The sequence below is a fragment of the Crocodylus porosus genome, unplaced genomic scaffold (assembly GCF_001723895.1).
Source record: "Crocodylus porosus isolate Cpor-Errol unplaced genomic scaffold, CroPor_comp1, whole genome shotgun sequence".
Taxonomy (NCBI): Eukaryota; Metazoa; Chordata; order Crocodylia; family Crocodylidae; genus Crocodylus; species Crocodylus porosus.
This window is the reverse complement of record NW_017728913.1, coordinates 21,178,580-21,189,196: the sequence shown is the minus strand read 5'-3', so window position 1 is coordinate 21,189,196 and position 10,617 is coordinate 21,178,580.

Here is a 10,617-nt window from a genome sequence, read left to right as displayed (position 1 = left end):
GATCCTCTGTTGGGAGTATCTGGAGTATACACACATACTGAGCAGTGCTGAGTTGTCACTGTGGCTTGAAACGCTATTAATTCTGATAGTGCCACACCCAATGAACTTTGGGGTAAATTGTTAGCCTTTGGCTTTGGACTAATATCATGCATAGTTTGCACTACATATAAATAGGTGCTGAAGTGCTGCCCAAAAGTGTGCGACATTTTCACAGAAAGGTAACATACATCAGTCTGGGATAAACTATAAATGCGGAGTTGTACTATATGCAAATTGCTACAGCCATTTTTAGTTTATACATTATTGTTTTCAAATTTGCTCCTCATTCCCATGTGCTTGGGGAGAGCAGGGTCTGACAATAGGGAGTGGGGAAGGGAATGTCAAGGAAAAATTTGGGCAGAAGCAGGAAGCAAAGGGCTACCTGACCTCCCAAATTTATTTTTCTTTCTGTACCAGTGGGAGCAAGACAATTTCAAGGCAAACTTCCAATAATTAAATTTTATACCTAGAAATGTTTAATAAATGCATTTAATTTCCATAAATAGAATCTAATTATTTGGGGAGAGTGTTCTTTATAATCAGGGTCATCTTCTATTCAGATAAATATGGTATAAGTTTTTTGAACTTCAGCTATATAATGGCCTCATATTCTGTGTTGTTTTTTTTAAATGGTTTATTTGTTTTGACTGTAGCTGACAAAATAAGAAGCAAATGTGGACCAATTTAATTGGACTTTCAATGAAACAAGAACTCTGAAAAACTTATTCAAATTGCCTGCAGTTCTTAAACCACTGTACAGTTGGTAAATGGGTTATCAGAATCTGAAAAAATCATTACAAAAAATGAATACTTAATCACTTGAAAATGCTACAGTTACAAAATATGTAGGTAATTCTTGCAACTGTGGACACTTGACTCAATAGATAATTCTTCCATTCCCCTGTTAGAATCCTTTAGCAATGCTAATGCATGCCACGTGCATGTCACGGGTCATAAAATCCGTATCAGTCTCCTCTGAGTGGTCCTACATGCCACATCCTTATATAAAAATATGTACCAATTTACTGTTTACTGCTGCCAGACACATTTTCAAGTTGGTACAAAACCTATGGATACTTAAGCTCAAACAGATGGATAATTAAAGTCTACAAATACATATACTGATTATACCACCTTTGGGTGTGCAGTTCTTTGGTATGCATGCATAAATACAGGTACTTTTGGAAATTCAGGACATAGTAACACTCACTGTACAAGTTTAGACATCTGTTTGATGTTTGTTCCAGATTATTCAAAGCTACATTCTACTATTATAACACTATGCTTTATTATAGAACTATCCTTTATGCTGTAGCCTGTAATTGTTTGGCATAAGCAGAGGGAGAGATGTAGTGGGAAGGAAACAAGTGTTTCAGCTGGAATAGTCTATGTTTCTGCAGAGGTAAAAATTACAAAGTAGAAAGAAGGGCCAAGCTAGATCCAGGGATAGGGGTCAAAGTCCTTGGTTAAAGTTAGCCATTCTGAGATATGCTTTCTCAGGACCAGAAAACTCTTTCAAAAAAACATGTCTATATTTCTATTTCTCTTTAGGGAGGGAATCCTGTAATAGGTCTCCTCACCAATAGGTTCATCTCTCCAGTTACTACCCAAGATATCTAACAGAGCCAATAGGCTTGATCTTTGAAAGCATTCCCCTTCCAAGACCTTGTGCATAGTAACAGTCTGCAATGACAGAACAAAGGTCTTTAACACAAAATGGGATTGACTTGGCCAAAAGATACCAAACCCCTTAAAAATGAATATTTAAATAACAGCTGTGTTATCAGAGGTGGGTCTAAAGAGTCACTTTGTAATGGATAGGGGTTTGGCTGTTGTCCTTAATTTTCTGTTGGGTTGCTTTTTATATAGGTCATTGTTTTACCATTTTTTCTTTGGATCCTGTAGCAAACTCTTTATACCAACAAACCCCATAGCCAGCAAATCATCACAAACAGGGTTCTGGAGTGTTTGAAGAACTACAACAATAGCATTTTTTTCAAGCTTTCAGTCCAGGTGTCACCTGCTAGATACTATGGTTTTGGTACAAGATACTGAGAAATCATTTCTGAAAGAAGGTCAGAAAAAATGTGTGCTTGTATGTGTACTGAAAAATAGAAATCTGAATATTTCATTAAATCCTATACTTAAATATATGTAACGAAGCAGGGAAATCTGTAGGAAGCAGACAAGTAGATTTACTGCCTTATACCTTAATACAATCACAGTGTTTCCAGTGTAATTTGCAATGTTTTGTATTTATTTCATTTCCTGTATGCATTAAATGTTTGTTTACTAAGAAATTGTATGGTGCTCTCTCTCTTTCTGAGGTTGACTAGGAACATATTTATCTTTTTTTTTTTATCAGATATATGTTGCAAAATGATACCAGGACTGTGAAAAGATTATTTAAAATAACAGAGACAAAGTGTGTGTGTGTGTGGGGGGGTGGGGGTTGTGATTTCTTTCATTGGATGAACTGTAATGTTGGAAGAGGTGTTGGACACATTTTTAGATACAAAGCATCCATACCAAAAGTTTATTCAACATCTCTGGTTCGGAGCCATGAGCTTTCATACAGAACAACCTACTTTTTCAGATGCTATGATAAAGTAGGTTGTTACCTACAAAAAAGCTCATGCCTCTCAAAGCCAGTTTGTCTTTAAGGGTACTTGTACACACATGTACACGTGACAAAAAATTCCTGTGTAGCTGATAGTGTCACACAATACATCTGCATGAGATTTGGGGGTTTCAAATGAGTGTGCAGTTCATAGATTGTTAGGGGCTGGAGTGGACCTTGTAGATCATTGGATCCAGTCCCCCTTGCACTAGGCAGGAAAAGGCAACTGGGGTCAACTGACCCCAGCGAGGTGACTGTCCAGTCTCATTTTGAAGATTTCCAGAGTAGGCAACTGCACCACCACTGGAGGGAGTTTATTCCACAGTCTAGTCACCTTGGCTGTGAAAGAGATTTTTTCCTGGAATTGAGCCTGATGTGGCCTTCTAGGAGTTTGTATCCATTGCTCCTGGTCTTCCCCAGGGGTGCCCGAGTTCTTGATGTACTCCCCTGATGTAAGCCGCTACCAAGTCCCCTCTCAGTCTCCTATTCTGTCAACTGCAGAGGCACAACTCCCTCAGACTCTCCTCGTATGGCTTGTTTTGCAAGTCCTTGATCATGTGGGTGACTCTTCTCTGGACCCTCTCAAGTTTTTCCACATCCTCATTGAAATACAGCAGCCAGCACTGGACACCGTACTCCAGTACAGAGTACAGTAGGAGTATCACTTCCTTAGTTTTGCATGAGATGCAACAGTTAATGCATGCCAGCATGTTGTTTGCCCCGCTGGCCACAGCACCACACTGCTGGCTCATGTTCATGCAATGGTTGATCACTACCCATAGGTCTCTTTTGGACATGGTGCAAGTCAAATTGTCACCACCAAGCTTGTAGGTATGCTGGGGATTGTTTGCCTCCAGGTGAAGCACCTTACACTTCTGAGTGTTGAACTTCATCTAGTTCCAGCCCACCCAGCTCCCCAAGCTGTCCAAGTCTGCCTGTATCTGCAGCCTATCTTCTGGCATGGCCATGCTTCCCCATAACTTGGTTTCATCTGCAAACTTGGCCAGTGAGCTTTTTGCCCCCATATCCATATCATTGATAAAGGTGTTGAAAAGCACCAGTCCAAGCATGGACCTCTAAGGGATACCACTGTCCACTTCTCACCAGGATGACAGGGATTCGTTCATGAGAACTCGGGGTCCTACCATGCAGCCATGTTTCCACCCACTGAACTGCTGAACAGTTAAGCCCACAGTCTTCCAATTTTTCCACATGGATAACATGGGATACTAGATCAACTGTCATTTGGAAGTCTAGGTATAGAAGATTGACCTTCTCTCCCATGTCCAGGTGATGAGAGACTCGTTTGTAAAAGGAGATGAGATTGGTAAGACAAGACCTATCCATAATGAATCCATCCTGACTGCTGCTCAGAAGCTTACCTTCAACAAGTGTATCACACATAGATTTTTTAATGAGATTTTCCAGGATTTTCCCTGGGATGGAGGTTAGGCTGATTGGCCTATAGTTGCCCAGGTCCTCCCTCTTCTTCTTGAAGATGTGCACAACGTTGTCCCTCTTCCAATCCTCAGGGATCTCCCCTGTGTGCCACAGTTTCTGAAAGAGTTTTGCCCAAGGTTCCACCATGACCTCAGCCAGCTCTATCAGCACTCTTGGGTGAAGTCCACCTGGTCCTGCTGACTTATAAATGTCTATCTTTCCTAGCTGGTTTTGCACCAGCTCAGCATCTGCAGTGGGAAGGCTATCACTCCCACCATGCCCCCTGTGATCCTTATCTTGCTTGTCTTTCCCCTTGGTCTGGTGAAATACTGAAGCAGTGGGCATTCAGGAGTTCAGTTTTCTCCTGACTGTCCATTAACTGCTGTCCTGAGGTGTTAAGCAGGGGCCTCATGCTTCCATTTGTTTTCCTTCTGCTCCCTACATACCTAAAGAAGGACTTCTTATTGTCCTTGACTCCGCTGGCTAATTTAAAAAAAACTCAATCACCGCCTTAGCTTTCCTAATCATTTCCCTACAAGTACAGACCAGTGTTGTACAGTCCTCCTTGAGGACTGTCCCTAGCTTCCACTATGTGTATGCCTCTTTTTCTTTTTCAAGAGGTCCACAATGTCTCTATTGAGCTAGAAGGGCTTGCCAGCCCTTCTGCTACCTTTCCTCTTCATGGGAATGGTTTTCTTTTGTGCTTTGAGGATCGTGTCCTTGAGAAACAGCCACTCTTTGGGCACCACATTCACCTTCCATCCCTGGTCCTGCAATTGCCTCCCCTACTAATGCCTTGAGCCTGTTGAAGTCAGAATTTTTGAAGTCCAGGACTTCAATCCTGATAGTTGATTTGTCAGCCTTGCAGTGGACAGTGTACTTGATAAGCTCATGGTCACTGTTGCCCAGGTTACCCTCTATGTTTAAGCTACACACCAGATCATCTCCCTTGCCTAAGACCAAGTTTAAGAGACCAGTACCTCTGGTTGGCCCTTGCACTTGCTGGGTCAGCAAAAGCTCCTCAATTAGAGTTAAGAAGTTACATGGCCAATCTGACCTAGCCAAGTGTTCCTCCCAATCTATGTCCAGGTAATTGAAGTCACCCATGACAACCAAGTCCCTTGTACACGCAGTCTGTCAGTTCTTGAGAGGACACCAGATCAAACTCCTTCCCTTGGTTCAGTGGCCTCCAGTAAATGCCCACAGTTAGGTCTCTCTCACTTTGCTCCCCACCACCGAAGCTTGACCCAGAGGGTTTCAAGCTGCTTATCTTTTCAGCCAATGTCAGCCTCCAGAGTGTTGTACTGCTCCCTCACATAGAGGGCTACCCCTCCCCCTTTTCTCCCTGCTCAGTCCCTTCTGTGCAGGGTATAATACTCTATGGCTATGCTCCAATCATGCGAGGAGTCCCACCAGGTGTCTGTGATCTCTACCAGGTCATATTGCCCACTAGAGAGCAGGAGAGCTAGCTCTTCCTCCTTATTCCCCATACTCCCCAAATAACACCCTCTATTTTCTGAGATGCTGTGGGGGAACCGTTCTGTTAGCATTTTCAAAAACAGTTATCTTAGTGTCCTCCATGTGGGAGCTTTCCTGTGTGCCAGTCCTCAAGCATGCTCTACTTGAAGTTTCCCTCTGCCCCAGCAAAGTCAGTTTACAGCCCTGTCTAGCAGATCAGCCATCCTGGTTGAGAACAGGAAATTACCTCTTCATGTAAGGTGGATGCCTCTCTCCCCAAAGTGCTTGCTGTGGTTGAAGAAACCAAAGCCCTCATGGTAGCACCACTGTCAGAGGTGTCTGCTTACTTCTTCCATGCAGCCTTCCCTCTTGGGTCCATGGCCTGCAACGGGAAACACAGAGGAAAAAAACTACTTGAGCCCTCAGTCCCTTGAGCCCAACCCCCAGAGTCCTGTAGTTACTGTTGCAAACTAAGCCACATCCCCATGTAGTTTAGTTTGCAATGTTGCTACTTGTAACATGGCATCCTTTAATCTGACAGCTCAACCCCTGGCCATGGGAAAGGTAGGCAGGCTCTACCAAAAAAAGGAATGGGTCCCTCGCCACTTCTCCCTTCAGCAGATGCCTGATAGCCACATCTGCCTACTGAAAGTACAAGTGGCAAGGGGAACAATTTTTTTTTTTTTTTTTTTTTGTACAGCCGGCCTCTCCCACAGATATACAATGAGCTGTGGGACGGCTGAGAGGCCCCTGAGCTTTGGAGAGCCCCAGTCCTTTCCTCCATGGTGGCACCATCCCCTGGGGCTGCCTGGGTGGACAGCTAGCAGGCCTGTGCTGCCTAAGACTGGAGGCAGCACCTGGCTGAATCCAACTGTTCCCCAAGTCCACCAGGGCATCCAGCATCCCATACACTGTTCCCGCCAACTTTCTGCCACCTGGTACCACCTGGGAATGGGCTGGCTTGCCCCTGGGGCAGTACAGAGAAGTGGGAGGAAGAGGCTGGGTGTGCTGGTGGCTGGAGAAGACAGCGGAGATGGTGCATGGGGCACTGGAAGCCTGGGCAGGCTCAGGGAAGCTCAGGATTGGCAGGTTTCCAGAGCCCTGTGCACCATCTCCACCACCTTTTCTGACCACCAGCACACCCAGCTGCACTCCTGCCATATCCCCACACTACCCCAGGAGCAAGCCAGCCTATTCCTGGGTAATTCAAAGTCATGGAAATGTGGCAGGGACAGTGCACAGGGTCTCAGAAGCCTGGCCCCTCCCCTTAACGTGATGGACAAATTGAAACAGGTTAGTCCTCAGAGTTTTATTCTATGCCCCACCATTTCAATTCAGGGGGAATAAGTAAAACCTTGTGGATTAAATCCCCGTTATGTGTACAAGTGCCCTAAGATGCTACTCTGCTCTACCTTCTACCTGACTTCATAATAACATGGATAACCACCTTTCTTCTCAGGGAAGAAGCAGCAATAACATTGCTTCAGCATTCCTTTCCTGTGGCTGAGTCATGTTTGCTAGTATTACAGCCATATTAAATTCCCCCTAAAGCATGAAAATGCCACAACTAGCCTCAATACTATATGATCACACTGGCATTTTTAGAATAGTAATAGACTATCTTTTTATTTATTTTCCTTTTTCATGGGTTAGTTCCAGCTTTCACACGTGTGTCTGATCCAGTCAGTTTATAAGATGCAAATCTACCTTACCTTCTACCTAACTTCAGACTAGCATAGCTAACTACATCTCTCAGGTATGTACAGACATTACACTTAGACTGGTCTAAGTGAACATACAGTGATCTAAACACATAACTGTACAGAAGACCAGTCTGTGTGTGACAAACTTCTGTATGGTTACAGGTTTAGATCCAAGTATGTTTATTTAAGCCAGTCCAAGTGTAAGTCAAGCAGAAGGTAGGATAGATTTGGGCCTTATGCAAATCTCTTTAAAGAAGAGCAGTCAGAATAGCCCGAGCAGGCCATCAGACCAGGAAGGTTAAGGTATACCAATTCTCTATTTTTGGGCTCCATATGGCAACACCATTAACCTGGTATGAAAATGGAGCAACTTGGTGCAAAACTGGAAAATGAGGCCCTAATTTAACTTGTTGCAGTATCAAACTTTGGCTCAAATGAAATTTCAGATAAGTTACAGCAATACTTAACAGCCTGTAGTTTTGCAGTGATTAGATCTCCACTATGGCATGCGATTTGTCATTGGTTGAAGGGGAAGGACACCAAGAGAGGAGGGAAGATAGCTGGCTTGGAGCTAAAACATTGCATGGATTTATTAAGCTTAACAAACCAAACAATAAGGACATATTAACTTGTGTACATAAGAAAATAATCTTATTGATATTAATGGGAACTGTGGACATTTTCTAAAATGAGATTAGCTCTCTGTCATTAAAAAGACAGAAGTTTTCCCAAAACACTAATGCAAATACATTTCTGTTATTTTTCTTTTTAGCTGAGAGTAGCTTCAGAATCGCAGCTACTTCAAGGTTTCACACAAACCATAGTTCAAGCTGAAGCTAAACCGAGGACTATAAATTTCAGCAAAAATGGGTGGTTTTAAGTTTGTAGAGATTAAATAATTAAATAGCTTCAACCATTAGAAAAATGTTGCATTTTTCTTGCTTTGTGCTGAGTTAATTGGAAGCTCTGCATCATTTATCATTTAATGTTTTCTATAAAGCCCCAAACATCATTTTTTAATGCATCCCCCAGAATGTGTTCTCACATAATTAGCTATTTGATGCTAAAGTAAAGGTAATCTCTTCTCTGGCTTCAGTTTTCATGCCAACTCTTTGCTGTATGTTTGGAAGCTTCCCACTGCCTTTCACATGACTGAAGGTCCATTGAAATAAAAAGAAAGACTCTCACTGACTTAGTAGGATCTGGATGAGATCCATACAGATGGTTCCAAAATTATCTTTTCCTGGAGAATTAGATATTGGCCACTGCACAAATAGGAAATCAAGGCTGAGCGACTGCCTGCTCCCAGAGGCAATACATTTCATATGTACAATCTACTAAATCTGTATTTTGTGTCTGATACAAGATAACTAAGATGTCCTTTTAAGGTGCTATTTGAAGGCTGTCCACCTTCTGCTTTACTTTTCTTCTGATCACATCAAAAACATGTTGCTATTACATGGCAGCTGGTATCCTCTGCCAAGTGTTATGCTGCAATGAAGAAAATAGAAGCGGGGAAAAGAACCAGAAATATTGCTTTCATTCCATGAGGTTTACAGTTATGAATAAGAATTGAAAAAGAAGTGCTTTATGATATGTAGCAATTCATAATACATCCTTGAACAAAACTGTATTGAGGAAGTTAAAGGAAATGTATCTAAAGGTGATAGGGGAAAACTCTTTTAGTTACAAATATGCCTTAGCAAATAACTTTTTGGTTATTAAAGCTGCAGGCAATATGTACAACCTATCAGAGGGGTCATGACAAGAAATTTCTTAACTGGATTGATTGAAACATTAGTGCTTCTTAAAGAATGAAAGCAAAAGTTGGATTTATTTCCATCAATTAAAACAGCAGAAAAAAGTATGAAATAATCTAGAGCTGCCTGATAATGAATAAACCTCATTTGCATGTTTTTTTCATTCTAGATCTCTAAGAAAGGAATATATTTATCTTCAAATCTTTATAATAGACTTTTCAGTCATGTTCTACAGTTTCAGTTGGCAAAATAAGGGAAAAATATTACTTTATTTCAAATAATGTATATATTAGGCACTTGATTTGAGTCATATCACTATTTTATATTCTAGGAATAACTTCTAATTAATTAAATGTCAGTGTAATTCTGAGTGATTTCAGCTAAGTATAGGGCATTCATACTGTTTTACAAGGCACCCTTAGCTAAGATGCAACACCAGAAACATGCTTAGCAACATTATTAATTTGTCTTGCTTTCCTCTTCTAGAAGTAATGGAGCATCCCTTTCTGGTTCTAAGAAAGAGCACCCCCAAATGGCTTCAAAGTTCCAGCCTTTCTTGTCTATTTCAAGCAGAAATTGAGATCTGAAAATGGTAAAAACTTGTTTCTTGTGATGTGAACAGTTACTTACCATCTTCTTTTATTTTACACCGTGCATCAGCATTGCTATATTCTATTATTATTATTATTATTATAATTACTATACTAATATTATGATCATAATTAACATATTATTGAAAGTAGGTAGAACTGCTTTTACCATGACAATAAAAACAGATCCTTTTTTTATAAGGAAAGAATCATTTCAATAAAAGATCCTTTCTGCTAATACTGATTAACAAGTATAATCCCTTGAGTTATCAAGGTGCAATTCCATGTTCCTTCAGTTTCTTCAGCTTAGGAGAAACTTTCATCTATACACATGTGAGACATCTGCTCCAATGTGTGCTAATTAGCATGTGTTGGATCAGACTCAGTCAATCGAGTCTGCTGAAGCACACTAATTAGCACACTCTAGGAGCCCCATGCTTCAAAATGTGGTGGAGGCAATGAACAACCTTTAGTTAAAGCACTCTTACAGCCATTTGAAAGTGAATGTATGGGGTGCAGAATACATGTGATGCTCTCAGAGCTGCTCTAATGAAAGCAGCCCCTCCTCCCCATCCCAGAGCATGTGTATAGACACCCAATAAGATGACATAAGGCAGGGGCAGGCAAAATACAGCCCACAGGCCAGATCCGGCCTGCCGGGCCATTCTGTCCGGCTCACAGAGCCCCTAAAAAATTTAGTAAATTAATATTTATTTGCTCTGGCTCCCTGTTAGTTAAAGCTGGCTGGAGCCAAGCAAAGTAACACCCAGATGGAGTCCTCAGCAGACTTAAGCTACCCAGCCCTTCCCACCCCCAGCCAGTTTCCTGCTTTTCTGCCCCTGCCCTGCTCCAGAACCATGTGTCTATGGCTCCCAGCTGTATCGCTGGACTGTAGAGCATGGGACCATGCTGGTAGGGGTGTGTATGTATATGCGTGCGCATGTCAGCAGGCACAGGGGCAGAGTATCTGTCTCTCTGCAGGCATGGGGCAGAGTGTCTGTGTGTGT